Source organism: Lissotriton vulgaris, chromosome 2_1 (genome assembly GCF_964263255.1).
Source record: "Lissotriton vulgaris chromosome 2_1, aLisVul1.2, whole genome shotgun sequence".
Classification (NCBI taxonomy): Eukaryota; Metazoa; Chordata; class Amphibia; order Caudata; family Salamandridae; genus Lissotriton; species Lissotriton vulgaris.
Window position 1 is genome coordinate 1377761522 of NC_141687.1, and position 15194 is coordinate 1377776715.

A 15194-nucleotide genomic window follows, 5' to 3' on the forward strand; every position below is an offset into this window, starting at 1 on the left:
TGTCAGGAAATTTTTTTTTAAAAAGTTTACTCCTAATGCGGCGTTTTACATTTAATAAATAATAAACTAATTTTCATAGAAATAATGATGTACCTTATTTTATTTCTCGAAAACGGGTCGCTTTCAAAAATGAATGAAATATACACGGATTTCGTTTGTAACCGTTCTGAATAGATTTCTAAGAGAAATATAATAAATAATCAATATATTAATACTATTGTATTATATTAAAATCACGTTTCATTCTTGAAACTATTAATTAAAAAATTTATGTTCTATTTTATTTTGGACGTATTTTTAAAACATGGCATTATTGTTTATTTATTTTAATTTATTCACAGAATTATTTTTCTAACATTTCCTTAAAAAAAATATAGTTAATATTAATATAGTAGTTATTTATTTAACATGACTATTATTTATGGTGTTATCGTTTTCCGAACACTTTACTTACTTGAAAATAGTTGGTATTCGTACTATTATGTAGATTAAGAAATATCGATGGGATGACAGGGTGAAAAGTTCACAGAGTGCAATCTCACGTCTGCTCTCTCGGGTAGTTGAGGATCAACTAATTTCAAAATGGTGTCTCAGTTCTATTTATAAGTTTGGTGTAGTATAGCAAAATTAATCGTAAAAATATGCGTTGGAAATCGTTTTAAATTTTACATTTATTTCTTTGAGAACATATAATTTAAAAATCCATTAAAAGACGTTTATATCCCGTTATGTTTGCCGTTTTGGCATCCATTTTGGGTATTATGTTGTGGTTTGAAATCATTGAAATAATAGTAGGACTCATTATTGTGATACTTATGCAAAATGGCGTCCATGAATACTATATATATGTTTGTTTTATCCGATTACTTACATATCGTGTAAAAGAATAAGAATGAGTATATTTTTGATTCATAGAAAGGCAGTAAGTTAATTGTTTTCATTTTTACTTCTGGAAATACTGTAGAAAGTACTCGACTATGAATTTTAATACTCGAGTCATTATTTAATAAATAAATAAATAAATGGTAATCGTAATAATATGTTACTTTTTCATGCCGTTTTTTTTAATATACTTACCCACCCAAAATCCCTATTTTCCCTGGATCCTGTGGGTAGGTTTTATTTTATAAAAGAAATAATACATAATATGTGATTTTATAAAAAGTACGAGTACTAATTTATTAAATAATAATGCAAATTAATACTCGAGTAATTATTTAATAAATAAATAAATGGAATTCGTAATAATATGGTAGTTTTTCATGCCGTTTTTTAAAACACTTACCCACCCAAAACCCCTATTTTCCCTGCATCCCATTGCCAGGTTTTATTTTACAAAAGAAATAAAAAATATATATTTATATGTGAATTTTTAAAAAGGACGAGTAAGTATTTAATAAATAATAATGAAAATTAATACTCGAGTAATTATTTAATAAATAAATAAATGGAATTCGTATAAATATGGTAGTTTTTCATGCCGTTTTTTAATACACTTACCCACCCAAAACCCCTTTTTTCCCTGCATCCCGTTGCCAGGTTTTATTTTACAAAAGAAATAAAAAATATATATTTATATGTGAATTTTTAAAAAGGACGAGTAAGTATTTAATAAATAATAATGAAAATTAATACTCGAGTAATTATTTAATAAATAAATAAATGGAATTCGTATAAATATGGTAGTTTTTCATGCCGTTTTTTAATACACTTACCCACCCAAAACCCCTATTTTCCCTGCATCCCGTGCCAGGTTTTATTTTACAAAGAAATTTTTTAATATATATATATATGCGTTGTAATGGTACACGTTGTTAAATGTTGCGTTGTAATGGTACTTTTCCTATTAAAGTACTATTTTGCGTTGTAAAAGTACTCGTTGTAAAAACATGCGTTGTAGTAGTATTAGCGTTGTAACAACCGCGTTGTAACGGTATGCGTTGTAACAGTATGCGTTGTAACATCATATATCCCTCATCATATGACAGCGGGCAAAAAAAACCACAATCAAAAAGATTGTGTTTAAAAAACCCATACAACGTTTCAATAAATAATGTAAAAATTAGAAAAAAACATATCTTACATGTTTTCTTCCAAACATCAAATTTTTATGTAAATATCAACAATCACAAAGTAATAAAACATGATTACTTCTTTTTTATACTCTCAAAGTAAACTTATGTAGAAACATATATTAACAACATTTACCCGAAATACTCATTTTTGATTGATATACTTATCCACAAGGCCAAATAGTATATGGAAAGTCCTTTGTTTGGAAGTCATGTGGTATGCTGATGACACTCTGCTCATCCTTTATCTTAGCAAGGAGCTGTATACTATTAAAATAAACTTCTTTAAGAGAATACAAATATCAACAACATCTACAACAATTATAACTAGTCTAAAACACCTATGCCTCACTCATGATCAACATTTCCTGTAATACTCATATAACTCACTATGTGATACACTTACACTACCTCTATGAGAAGTACACTTTTTTTTTATCTTGATCACCGTCACTCACAAAGTAATTCTTAACAGCAGACTAACCTTTTTTAACAGCACTAATCTTCCTAGGCCAATTATTTTACCAAAAATGTGGTTGTAAAAACACTAGGTAAGAATTTGGTAAGTCAAAAGGCAAACGTTGTTTAAAAGTCAATTGAGTATCATTACAATGAGTCCAGCCTTTTTGACATTTTAAATAACCTGTATAATGTCCTGATGCTGTAGAAGGACCAACATGGAAAATAATTGCTACAGTTACAAAAGTTCTTCCTGAAATGGATAATTGAGAAGGCACAACATTTTTAATTAAAGTTGTCCATTTTGTTCCATCAGGTCTACATCGTTGGAGCATTAAAATGACATACTGTCCATATCTTTGTATAAATAATGTTGATAGCATTTGAGAGTTACATTGGGTACAGACCATGTTTTGATTTGCTTCTTTAACTAGATTATTAAAAGACACTGATTTGCAGTCTGGTAACATCAAATATATAAATCTTTCAGTGTCTATTTCAGTACTACTTGAAAACGAACAATTGTCACAGTCATATTGCCATTTATAAGAAAGGCCAAAAAGATTTTCAATATCTATACCTTCATCTTGCAATACAACAAGCATATACATTAGAAATTCCTGACAATCTTGATGAATATTCTGTGAAAATTGATTTAAACCAGAACATATATCTAAAACATTTCCAATCTCATAAACACTTTCTATTTTAGTTTTATCACTACTACATTTCTCAAACACAGAATTCAACAATGACCAAAATCTTTGATCCCGATTTTCAACAATCTGTTGTTGTAAAGTTTGACGAAAAAAAACAACATTAACCACTACATTAGCATAGCAGTTGACACCAGAACTGTTTTCAAACTGAAATCCAACAACCTCTTCAACAGAATCCTTTTTCTTTTTGCTTACTATCACTGGTTCCTTTAGTTTTTTTCTATTCTCTACAATCTCTCTACAATTTTTCTCATATCTTCTTTTTCGACCTACCACACGCTTTTCAAATAAAGGATATTGAGGTAAATTGGGAGCATGTTCTCTTCCTAACCTAATATACTCTTTTACACAATTTAGATCTGCACTAATCTTTGTCTCATCAAAATCAATCAAGTATAATCCAGATAAAGTTCTGACTCAAGATACAGCAACATTGGAAAGGGGCGACCACTCGGTCCCCCCGAACGTATGGATGAGTGCCTCGATCCCCCCGGGAAGCCATTTTTGGGCGGGAGGCGCGTCTCGGCTGGTATGCCCGAAGCGGCGTAGCCGGGGCGCGCTTTTTTCCCGCCCTAGAGTGGGCTGGCCTAGACACCGACACAGCCAGCCACGCCCTCGGGGCAGGCAGGGGCGGGTTTTCGCCCGCCCCGAAGACGGATAAAAGAAGGCGCAAGACCAGAAGACGTCCTCTTGTTCTTGTGCTCCGAAGCTGCACCTCCTCGCTACACGTGAGCTCGGGACGGAACGAAGAGCCAATTTTGAGCGTTTTGATCCTTTTCTTTGTCTTCCAGATACTTCCTCGGAGAGATGCCCAAGAAAGGCGCAAAGAGAATGACGACCGACCAGATGGTGCGGGCCCTTTGCAAAGAGGTGTCCGACATAAAGAAACGGTTGGCGGAGCGAGATGGGGAGGAGGGTTCGGGCCCTGCGCCGGCTGGAGGGAGACCTAAGAGGCCGAGAAGGGTTCCAGCCGGTGGAGACGCCCCGGTTCCCTCTGCCCCGCTCGAGGCGCCGACCCCAGTACCGGTCGAGGGGAATCCAATCCCCGTTGTCGTCACCCCGACACCCAAGGAAGACATGCCCCCCGAGCTGGCAGCACAGCTAGCAGCATGGTTGGGGGATAGCAGTGATGGCGCCACGGCTGCCGAGGCACAGGCGCTGATAAAAGGGCTTCGTGAGAAGAAAGAGGCAGCTAGAGTGGCTGCACCGTTGGCGGGGATAGACAAGCCGCAAGCGGCAGAAGCTGCGTCCGGTTCAGGTAAGCGGCCATTGCCGATTGCACGGGACGAGTCAGCACCCTCTCGTAGAGAGAGATTGGGACAACATGTGCCCTTAGCGATAAAGGAAAAGATCTGGGCAGGGGAATACGTGAATATTTTTTCCTTGCTTGTTGATCATTATGATGTGGAGCATGTAAAAAGTCAGAAGGACCTAATGCATCCGAGTGTTTGGCGCGCAAAAATGGCCGCCTTTAAGGTAAATGAGAATATTGGTAACTGGGGCAATGCGTGGGGTATTTTTACATCGATTTTGGGGGAACGTAGGCCCGAGTTGCTTCCTGAGTTTCCCGTTTACCAATCAAGAATTATGGGTTACTCGACAGCGTATCAAGGTAACCATTGGTTTTGTTATGATAATCTGTTCAGGAAAGAAAAAGAACATAACAAGAGTTTGACTTGGGATTGTTACGATTCTTTAACATGGGATAAAATGAAAGAATCGGGAATGCTAAGAATGCCATTGGTTGGGAGCAATGTTGTTGATTACTCCCGCCAAAATGTGGGGTCGCCCTTTCGACCAAGTACGAGCACCGACGACCAGTCGAGGCCCGCAGGCAATACAGGGAGAAAGGGTTTCTGTTATAACTTCAACAGAGGGAAATGTACCAGGCCTCCGGGATCATGTAAATTTAGACACGAATGTAGTACGTGTGGGTCATCCCATCCTGAGTCATCGTGCAGAGCCAGAACGAGTGAGAATGGGGGTAAGGGAGGCGCCAAACAGGTCTAATCTAGGCCGAGGGGCGCCTTTACCAACTCCGATTGATACCTTGGCAATGATTCCCTGGCTCAGCGAATACCCGGATCGGACTTCTGCCGGGGTGCTGCGGAACGGTTTTACACATGGTTTCCGCATCCCGGTAGGGGACTTTCAGGGTGTAGGGATGTGCAAAAATCAACTTTCCGTTCGACAACATACATCTGTAGTGCAAGAGAAAATTCAGAAAGAGGTTAGCCGGGGACGGGTCGCCGGCCCGTTTAGTGTACCCCCGGTACCGGATTTTGTTTGTTCTCCGTTAGGGGTGGTCCCCAAGAAGGACCCAGGTGAGTTTCGATTGATTCATAATCTGTCTGCTCCACATGGTCTTTCGGTGAACGACGCAATTGATCCAGAAGTTTGTTCGGTGCGATACGCATCTTTTGATGAGGCAGTAGCCATCTTGAATCGCCTGGGGCCCGGGACGTTGATGGCGAAATCTGATATCGAGTCAGCGTTCCGGTTGCTCCCGGTACACCCAGACGATCAGCGTCTTTTGGGATTCGGGTTCCAGGGATCATTTTACATGGATAGGTGTATGCCAATGGGATGCTCTATATCATGTGCTTATTTTGAGCAATTCAGTACTTTCCTGCAATGGGTGTTCACTAAGAAAACGGGTTTTCGAAATGTAATGCACTACCTTGACGATTTTTTGTTCCTTGGTCCCGCCCGAAATCCCGAATGTGCCCAGGCCTTAGATGAATTCTGTATGTTGATGGGTCAATTTGGCGTGCCGTTGGCACCGGGTAAAACTATGGGTCCCACGACTTGCCTCGAATTTTTGGGGATCGAGTTGGACTCAAGGGAGGGGTGTTTCCGTTTACCAGCTAGCAAAGTGTTGAAATTCAGGACAGCCCTCCGAGTATGTTTGAATACACCTAAGGTTACACTGCATCAGTTGCAACAATTAGTGGGAAAGTTGAACTTTGCCTTGAGGGTAATCCCAATGGCTCGCCCCTTTTCCCGCTCCATTGCCCAAGCGATGGTCGGCCTGAAAGAGGGTCATCATCGCACGAGGTTATCGGCTGAGGTCCGCCAGGACATGCGGATATGGTTAGCATTCTTGGCGGACTTCAATGGCCGAGTCGTCTGGAACAAGCCAGCCGTATCCTCAGAAGAGCTTGGGCTATGGACAGATTCAGCAGGAAGCATAGGTTTTGGCGCCATCTTCGGCACGAACTGGTCTGCTCAAAGATGGCCCCTATGGTGGCACGAGAAGGGGCTAACGAGTAATATTGCTTTCCTTGAATTATTTCCCATTCTCGTGGCCCTGAGAACCTGGCCAGAAGGTTTCAGAGATCATTCTGTCATTTTTTGGTCCGACAACATGACCGTGGTGGAATGCATCAATAGTCAGTCAGCCCATTGTAAGTTGATTTTGAGGCTGCTCAAAGAAATTGTCCTACTATGTATGCAACTGAACGTGGTATTCAGAGCAAAGCATGTCCCAGGGGTGATGAATCAGGCTGCTGACGCACTGTCTCGTTTTCACATGCAGGCTTTCTCGGGTTTCCTTCCTTCAGCGGACCCGGAGCCGGCACCCTTCCCCGAAGCTCTCTGGTCTCTCGGTGCCCCGAACTTCGTCACCTCGTGGGAGAGAGTCTAGCACCCAGGACAAGGAAGGCATATGAAGGGGCGTTCCAGGCCTATTTAGCCTTTTTAGGGGCAGAGAGAGGGGGTCTGTGGGGTCAGGAAGAGTGGGTAGTACTCTTTCTGATGTCTTTACATAGGGCTGGGAAATCGGTGGCTACGGCCCAAAGGCATCGTGCCGCCATTTCCTTTGTTGCCAGGGCCCATGGCATCCTGGACCCAACAGCGTCTTTCACAGTACAGAAAGCGCTGCGTGGGTGGCAACGCCTAGAGGGCCGCAGAGTAGACGTGAGACGACCGATAGGTCTAGACAGGTTGTCCCAGTTACTGGACACACTCCCTAACACGTGCTCGTCCCCTTTCGAGACCTGTTTGTTCCGGACTGCATTTACGCTGGCGTTTCACGGGGCTATGAGAGTTAGTGAGCTGGTTGCAAGGAACAAACAGGATGTGACGGGGGGCTTGTGCAGGGAACATGTTCAGATCAGGGGGGATGCGATGATTGTCTCCTTTCTCAGGTCTAAGACTGACCAAGATGGGAAAGGGGACTGCACGATCATTCGCAGGGACCCCGAGTCATCCATGTGTCCGGTACGGTGCTTAGAAGATTACCTAGCACAGAGAGTGGCATCATGGGGGGGGACATTGTTGAGGCATGCAGACGCCACCCCGCTGACGAGGTTTCAGTTTCAACGGGTGCTTGCAATGGCCATTGCCGCAGCGGGCTTGGACCCGGGCGAATTTGGGACCCACTCCTTTCGTATAGGGGCGGCCACTGAAGCTACAGCCAGGGGTCTTAATGTTGAACAAGTGAAACGTGTGGGGCGCTGGTCCTCCAATTGTTATAAGAGGTACGTGCGATTGCACATGTTGTGAAGCTGTAATCATGTACTCACGCCTCTTGTCTTTTGTTTGTTTTCAGTTGCGCAAGCCTACGCGGCAGGGCAGACTGAGCAGTCGACCCAACACCAGGCCAGCGGTCGCACGTCACCGGCTGTGAGGAAGGAGGTGTGGGTCGTGGGCCACTCATACGTGAGACGGGCCGCAGACGTATTCAAAGCAGGTGACATGTTTCACGTACCTGGGGAATACGGGTACAGAGTGTCCTTCTACGGAAGGGGCGGTCTCTGTATTGACCAGTTTCAGGAATTTTTTGAGGGCTTGTTAGAGCGGATGAGGTCACCGCCGTCCATAGTCATAGTGCATTTAGGGGGCAATGATTTGGTCACCACCGGTAGACGACTTCTCCTGGAGGCTATGCTTTCCACGGTAAGTTGGTTAGCGAGGAGAGTTCCGGGGTGCCTGATTGCGTGGTCTCATATGATCCCACGAAAAGTGTGGCGGGGGGCTATCTCGATCCCTGCTTTGAATCATTCTGTTAAAAAATTGAATAACAAAGTGAGGAGGTTGTTCCGTTCCAAGACATTGCATTCGATCTCGCATAATTGTATTAATGATGACAGTATGTATCTGGGGGATGGTGTGCATTTGTCGAGGGCGGGGAATGAGTTACTCATAGGAGACTTCCTAGCCTGGTTAAAATCTTTAAAACATGACCTTTAGGTAGGAGTTTTGTGGGGGGTCCGGATAGCCGGTCAACTATCCGGACCTGTGGCGGTAAGGTCATGATCGGTGAGCACTAATTGGTAGATCCCTATGAGTGGGCGTCACCCAACACGGATGGGAGCGCTCGGGAGAGGTGGCCATTGGCCCCTCAGTGGGGAGGCGGTCCCGTCTAAGGGCGGGACGCCGGAAGTAAAGGAAAGGCGGTCAAGGCCCCTTCCTTTGTAGGAGGGGTTACAGCCCCCTCCTGGGGAATTTCCCGGGGCCAGTGTCATCTGCGACGGCAGATGCGGTAAGTTGTGTGGGGTGGGGAGAGGTCAACGATACCTTCTAGATACCACACACAAGTGTTCGAACGACCTTTAAATGGCGTCGAGTCTTAAGTGCCCCCGTCAAGACAAGGGAAATTGTTAGTAGTTGCACTTGAGGTAAGCCTCTGTGCTGTCGCCCCTCCCAAGTGGGAGGGGTAAGTCGGGTTAGGGATCTTGACACCGGTTATGACCTTGCCGTTGGCCCTTAAACGTTAGGATGTACAATTTCAGTGTTCTTAGAGAATGTTTTTTGTAGGATGCTAGTTCGGCTAGGAGAACCTCTGTATTAGAGATTATGTTAAGGTTAGCCAAACTCGTAATGTGATAATGAAATTGTACATAACATGAAAACGTTTAATGTTTTAATTTTTTGTTTTAATAAATACGGCCGGGATGGTCACTCCATCCCACATCCAAAAAACTTTAAGAACGGTTTCCGGTTTCCCTCCTTTTGGGGATTGTGTTGAGAGGGGGTGGCGGGTATCTCAGCCATATGGAAAGGGGCGACCACTCGGTCCCCCCGAACGTATGGATGAGTGCCTCGATCCCCCCGGGAAGCCATTTTTGGGCGGGAGGCGCGTCTCGGCTGGTATGCCCGAAGCGGCGTAGCCGGGGCGCGCTTTTTTCCCGCCCTAGAGTGGGCTGGCCTAGACACCGACACAGCCAGCCACGCCCTCGGGGCAGGCAGGGGCGGGTTTTCGCCCGCCCCGAAGACGGATAAAAGAAGGCGCAAGACCAGAAGACGTCCTCTTGTTCTTGTGCTCCGAAGCTGCACCTCCTCGCTACACGTGAGCTCGGGACGGAACGAAGAGCCAATTTTGACCCACCCACCAGCCCCTGAGGACAGCAAGTTGTTGTGCAATAAAGTGAATTTATAAGTTTGTTTTTCCATCTCGTTTACAGGCTGTGACAGTATCAGTTTGTGGTTAATCATAATAAAGTATGGTGAATATCGTCTAGGTTGTTACGATTAAAAATGATTTGATGTAGTGTTACATTTCTAGCATGTTTTTTCGGTCGTAGCGACCAATGTTTTCATAAGTTTGAGTAAGAATTGTCGTATTTATTTTTGGTAGGCGGTAAGGTCATGATCGGTGAGCACTAATTGGTAGATCCCTATGAGTGGGCGTCACCCAACACGGATGGGAGCGCTCGGGAGAGGTGGCCATTGGCCCCTCAGTGGGGAGGCGGTCCCGTCTAAGGGCGGGACGCCGGAAGTAAAGGAAAGGCGGTCAAGGCCCCTTCCTTTGTAGGAGGGGTTACAGCCCCCTCCTGGGGAATTTCCCGGGGCCAGTGTCATCTGCGACGGCAGATGCGGTAAGTTGTGTGGGGTGGGGAGAGGTCAACGATACCTTCTAGATACCACACACAAGTGTTCGAACGACCTTTAAATGGCGTCGAGTCTTAAGTGCCCCCGTCAAGACAAGGGAAATTGTTAGTAGTTGCACTTGAGGTAAGCCTCTGTGCTGTCGCCCCTCCCAAGTGGGAGGGGTAAGTCGGGTTAGGGATCTTGACACCGGTTATGACCTTGCCGTTGGCCCTTAAACGTTAGGATGTACAATTTCAGTGTTCTTAGAGAATGTTTTTTGTAGGATGCTAGTTCGGCTAGGAGAACCTCTGTATTAGAGATTATGTTAAGGTTAGCCAAACTCGTAATGTGATAATGAAATTGTACATAACATGAAAACGTTTAATGTTTTAATTTTTTGTTTTAATAAATACGGCCGGGATGGTCACTCCATCCCACATCCAAAAAACTTTAAGAACGGTTTCCGGTTTCCCTCCTTTTGGGGATTGTGTTGAGAGGGGGTGGCGGGTATCTCAGCCATAATGCCATACCCTCTTTAAAAACAGAACTTCCAATATTCACCAAAGCACTATCTACACTTAAACCTTGAGAGTTATGAATAGACACCGCATAAGCCAAACAAACAGGAAACTGTTTTCGGCAGACATATAAATCTTTTACAGGCAAAAATTGAGTTGAACAACGACTCAATTGTTGTACCTCTTCAATTTCATAAAATTTAATTTTCAAAAATTCAATGTCATCTCTATTTGGGTAATTAACAAAATCAACAACATTACCCATTGCTCCGTTTACTAAACCACTTTCTACATGTAAATTATGTCGTAAAATTATCCGTCAATTTATACATGCATATATTCTTTTCTAAATCAGCAGTTTTAGATATTGACTTCTCTAAAGAATCAACTTTTGACTTTAAGTTCTCTCACAAAATAATAGTAGCTCCTTCATGCTTTATTCTATCAATAGCTTCCAGTTTCTTAATTTCTTGATTTTCTAATTTCAACATTCTTTCATTGAATACAGAACATTCTTGCAGAGTTGGCATCAAGCATATCACTGTTTCCTTTTCTGCAATTTTTCTATATATATTCTCTGGAACAATATTTTCGTTTGATAACAAATTTGAACGTAAGCGTGCCTGTAAAGCTTCTTTGCCATGTTCACTTACTTTTCCAATTCTTATATCTTCAAGAATACCCTTACAATCAGCATCCTTTGCCGGTTGCATATTTGTAATCAGTTCTGTGTATTCAAAATTTGACCAAATATTAACATTTCCAATGCTTCCCAGGCACTTTCTGGTGTCTTCATGTATAACTGTTTGAAAAACTGTTTGTCCATTCACAGGAGTTAGTGTCAGTAGATCTCCAAAAACAATGACGTGTTTGCCTCCAAATAACACATCCTACTCTGTCTAAAGGATTTGTTGCATTCTTAAATGCACAAAGGCAAGCATTACATTTGATACCATGCTTACCTCATCACTAATGAGAAGTTTCATTTTTTTCAAACTCTAGAAACTTCATAACAAGCTTCTCCAGATAGCTTGTGGTATTCTAATTTATTATCATGCTCTAATGGCAGCATCAATAAAAGATGTAAAGTAATCCGTTTAATGTTATGTGCTGCCAACCAGGTTGGAGCAGTAACAACACAAGAGAGTGACGACTCAGTTCTTTTCTGTAGATAAGTAGCAATTCCATTTATTGGAAAACTTTTTCCAGTTCCTGCTTCTCCACTCACGTACAGTCGGACAGGTTTAAATGGCGTACATGAGCACTCTTTTTCCTCATGATGTAAACCATGCTCAATCTGCTCTGTCACTTGATCATATATTTGTTTTTGCTTAACATTTAGTTGTTTTTCCAATTCTTCTAAGTTTACTACATCCTTTTGAGCTTGTTGCATTGCTCTTTCCACTTCATCCATGGCAGTTGCTGCTTCATTTTGGATAATTGCTTCTCCTAGTGGATCCTGACTCAACGAAGCAGAACTTTGACTGTCTTGAGAACTGTATCTGTCAATCTCTGCTGAAATTGTAGCTTCTTGCTGTATTTCGTCGTTCAACATTTTCAGATAAGTAGTAAAAACAGGACATTCTATAGTATCTTTAGTTGCGTTGAATGAATCCTCATAAATGAGAAAATCTCCAAGTAGTTCCACTGCTGTACGCCATGGCTTAAAGAGTTGCAAAAGAGCTAAATAGTAAAACTCCCTTTTGTCAGGATTTTCGTAACTCAGTTTTCGGTGATTATTAAAATGTCCTTTTCTTTGTTTGACTAAGCAACATTCAGATCCAATCTCAGCATATACTCCTTTATTGATGTCTTCTTTAATATTCCTCCTAAAAGTATAGCTTTGCAGTACTTCATAGAGACAAACGTTCTCAAGATGATGACTTCTATTTGGATAGTATGTATCCAACATATTTGCCTTCAAAATATCTGTCCTGTCCGGTTCTCTCTCTGCTAAATACTCAATTTCTTGTACAGATTTCAAAACTCGGTTTCGTGTTCTTTCAAGACCTAAACTCACCCAAACGATTGTTCTAGATTTGGAGTATAGACTTGCAGATGTAAAGCGATCTGAACATTCATAAGCTCCAATTTCTCGATGAGACAACATCTTCAAACTGTAGCTGTACAATTTCTTACTTAGGCTCTTTTCATGAGAAATTTCTTCCCACATTTTCTTAAGTTCTGTCTTTTCATATTTTGTAATGTAAGACGTTACATATCGAGTACAGCAATGGAGTTGTGTGCAACATATTGAGTATCCATGTTAGCATTCTACATGGACAAAATGACTGGGTTATAGTCATTTATGTATTTTGACTCTTCATTTCTTCTTAAGTTGTAAGTATTTTTGGAGATTTTCTTGTGACAGTATGATGATAAAATTGTTCACTCTTCCTTTTGACATTACTGGTCGTGGAAATGCAAAACGACATTTTGTGTAGAACTTATCGTTAGATTTGAACTTTCGACAACAGTATTTTCCACAATGATGGGTTTGAAAACGTAAGACTTGATGTCTTAAATTGTTTTGTTCTGTATTTTTTGGTACAGCACATGTAGAATATTGTTCAATAAAACTCATCACTGTATCATCTGAATCTGTTCGAAATTCTGGGGCATCTTTCATCCATAGCAGCATATGTATATGAGGAGCACCTCTTGCTTGATACTCCTTTCTGCAGAAGAAATCCAGAACCTCTCCAAGAGGAGGATTATTTTGGTTAGTGATAAACAACATCATAGCTTCAAATCTGTGATTGAAATACCTGCATACATTAACTGGATCAAGAGAGCACAGTTCTCCAGGTGTCTTGTATTCTATATTTTCTATGTTTGCATTTGCCTCTTGAAGAAATTTAAGTAAATCTTCCCAAGCATACCCCACACAGCTTAGAGTAAGGAACCATGTAGGACTTCCTAAGTTTCTTAGCATACATTTCAATTCCCCATGACGACGGTACCAATACTCATTAGTTCCACGCTGACATGCCATGAGATTAATTAGGTGAGATTCTAAAACAGTTTCTTTCTTGTGGACTTTATTCATAAAGTCCTTGGCCGAAACATTTTGTAGATGTGCTCCACTTTTTAGTATATGGTTCACTGCATAGGAAAGTGCAGACAAGTCACTCTCAAACAGAAGATGAAACAAATATGGAATACATTGATGAAACCTTGGATCTTCTGCATACAATCTTGTTGTCCGATATTCTGATGCAGGAATCTGCACAGGACATTCATCATATCGTCCACCTTTGCCTGTTGGAAATAACTGCGAGAAACAACGCGCTTCCAAGCTTTCTTCCTATACACTAATGGGACTTCCTTTCGCTTCTTTCATCTGGAATAACTCAATAGTATTCCCCATCACTTCTTTAGAGTGAAGTGGATGCACACTATAATGTTCATAAATTTCTTCAGATCTGGACACATCCACTTTTTCAATTTGTCCAGTTGACAAATCAATGTCCTCTTCTACAGTTGTTTCCTCTTCTCCTACATATACATTTTTGTAGTGTTTTTTACCAAATACAACGTTGCCTTTTTCACTTTCCTAACATCCACTAATTCTTGCCAGATTTTCTTACTCTTCGTAGGGACACCATTAACTAGAATAACTAGAGGTTCCTCTTCCACATTCTCTACACCAATTGTTTCAATATTTTTCTTTAAATCTAGAGGCATATATACAACTCTTCCTTTTAATCCTCTCTGTAAATCTGTAGGAGGCAATTTCCCTATATTTGGTTCCATACGAACAATAGCCTGAAATGGATGCACACATTGAATAACAATAGACTCATAATTATTTAAATCCATCTGTTCCGAAGGAATATTTACAGACTCAAGATTATTATGTACAGCTCTAGCAGGCATTTTGTTTTCATTTAATTTATTATAACAATGTTTACAAATACATTGATCAGAACCCAAATCAAAATAATTCTCTACCAACAAGTAAGTTGCAAATTCCTTCCACTGATTATTATTCTCCTTTTTACTTTTTAAATATAGATCAACCAACCCGGTCTGATTTTTATAATGAATTCGTCTACAACAAATACAAGAAAAGTTAGGCCTTTCACCTGAAACGACCTTACACCTGGTAATTTCTTGCTCAAAAATTTCTCTACAAAAATTCTGTAAATTTTCTTGTACATTTCCTTCTGATAATGTTCCAGTTTCTGCACTGTCCTCTTCAGGGCCAAAGTAACTAACCTCAATTTCTTCACCAATGTTGATTACATCTAATACAGATCCATGCAAAAAAGCACTGTTTAACTTTTTTAACATTAGTGCTGGACTTTTTGCATAATACAACCTTCTCACTAATTTCCTCATTTCAGTGTGATGTACTGCTAACATTCTGAAATAAACACGTCCACTCTAGTCAACTGCATGCAACAAATCATTACTCTGAAGGTAACTCTCTTCATTAAAAAATGGCTCAATACTTGAACTATGTTTCCATTCTCCAGAAAAAACATTTCCAAAAATGAGTTCTATTAATTAGTCTTTTCCACGTACTTTTGGCCTTCATAACTTTGATTGGATTATCTAGTGATCGAATTCTATTGATTACTAAAATATACAACTTCTTTTTTACTTCA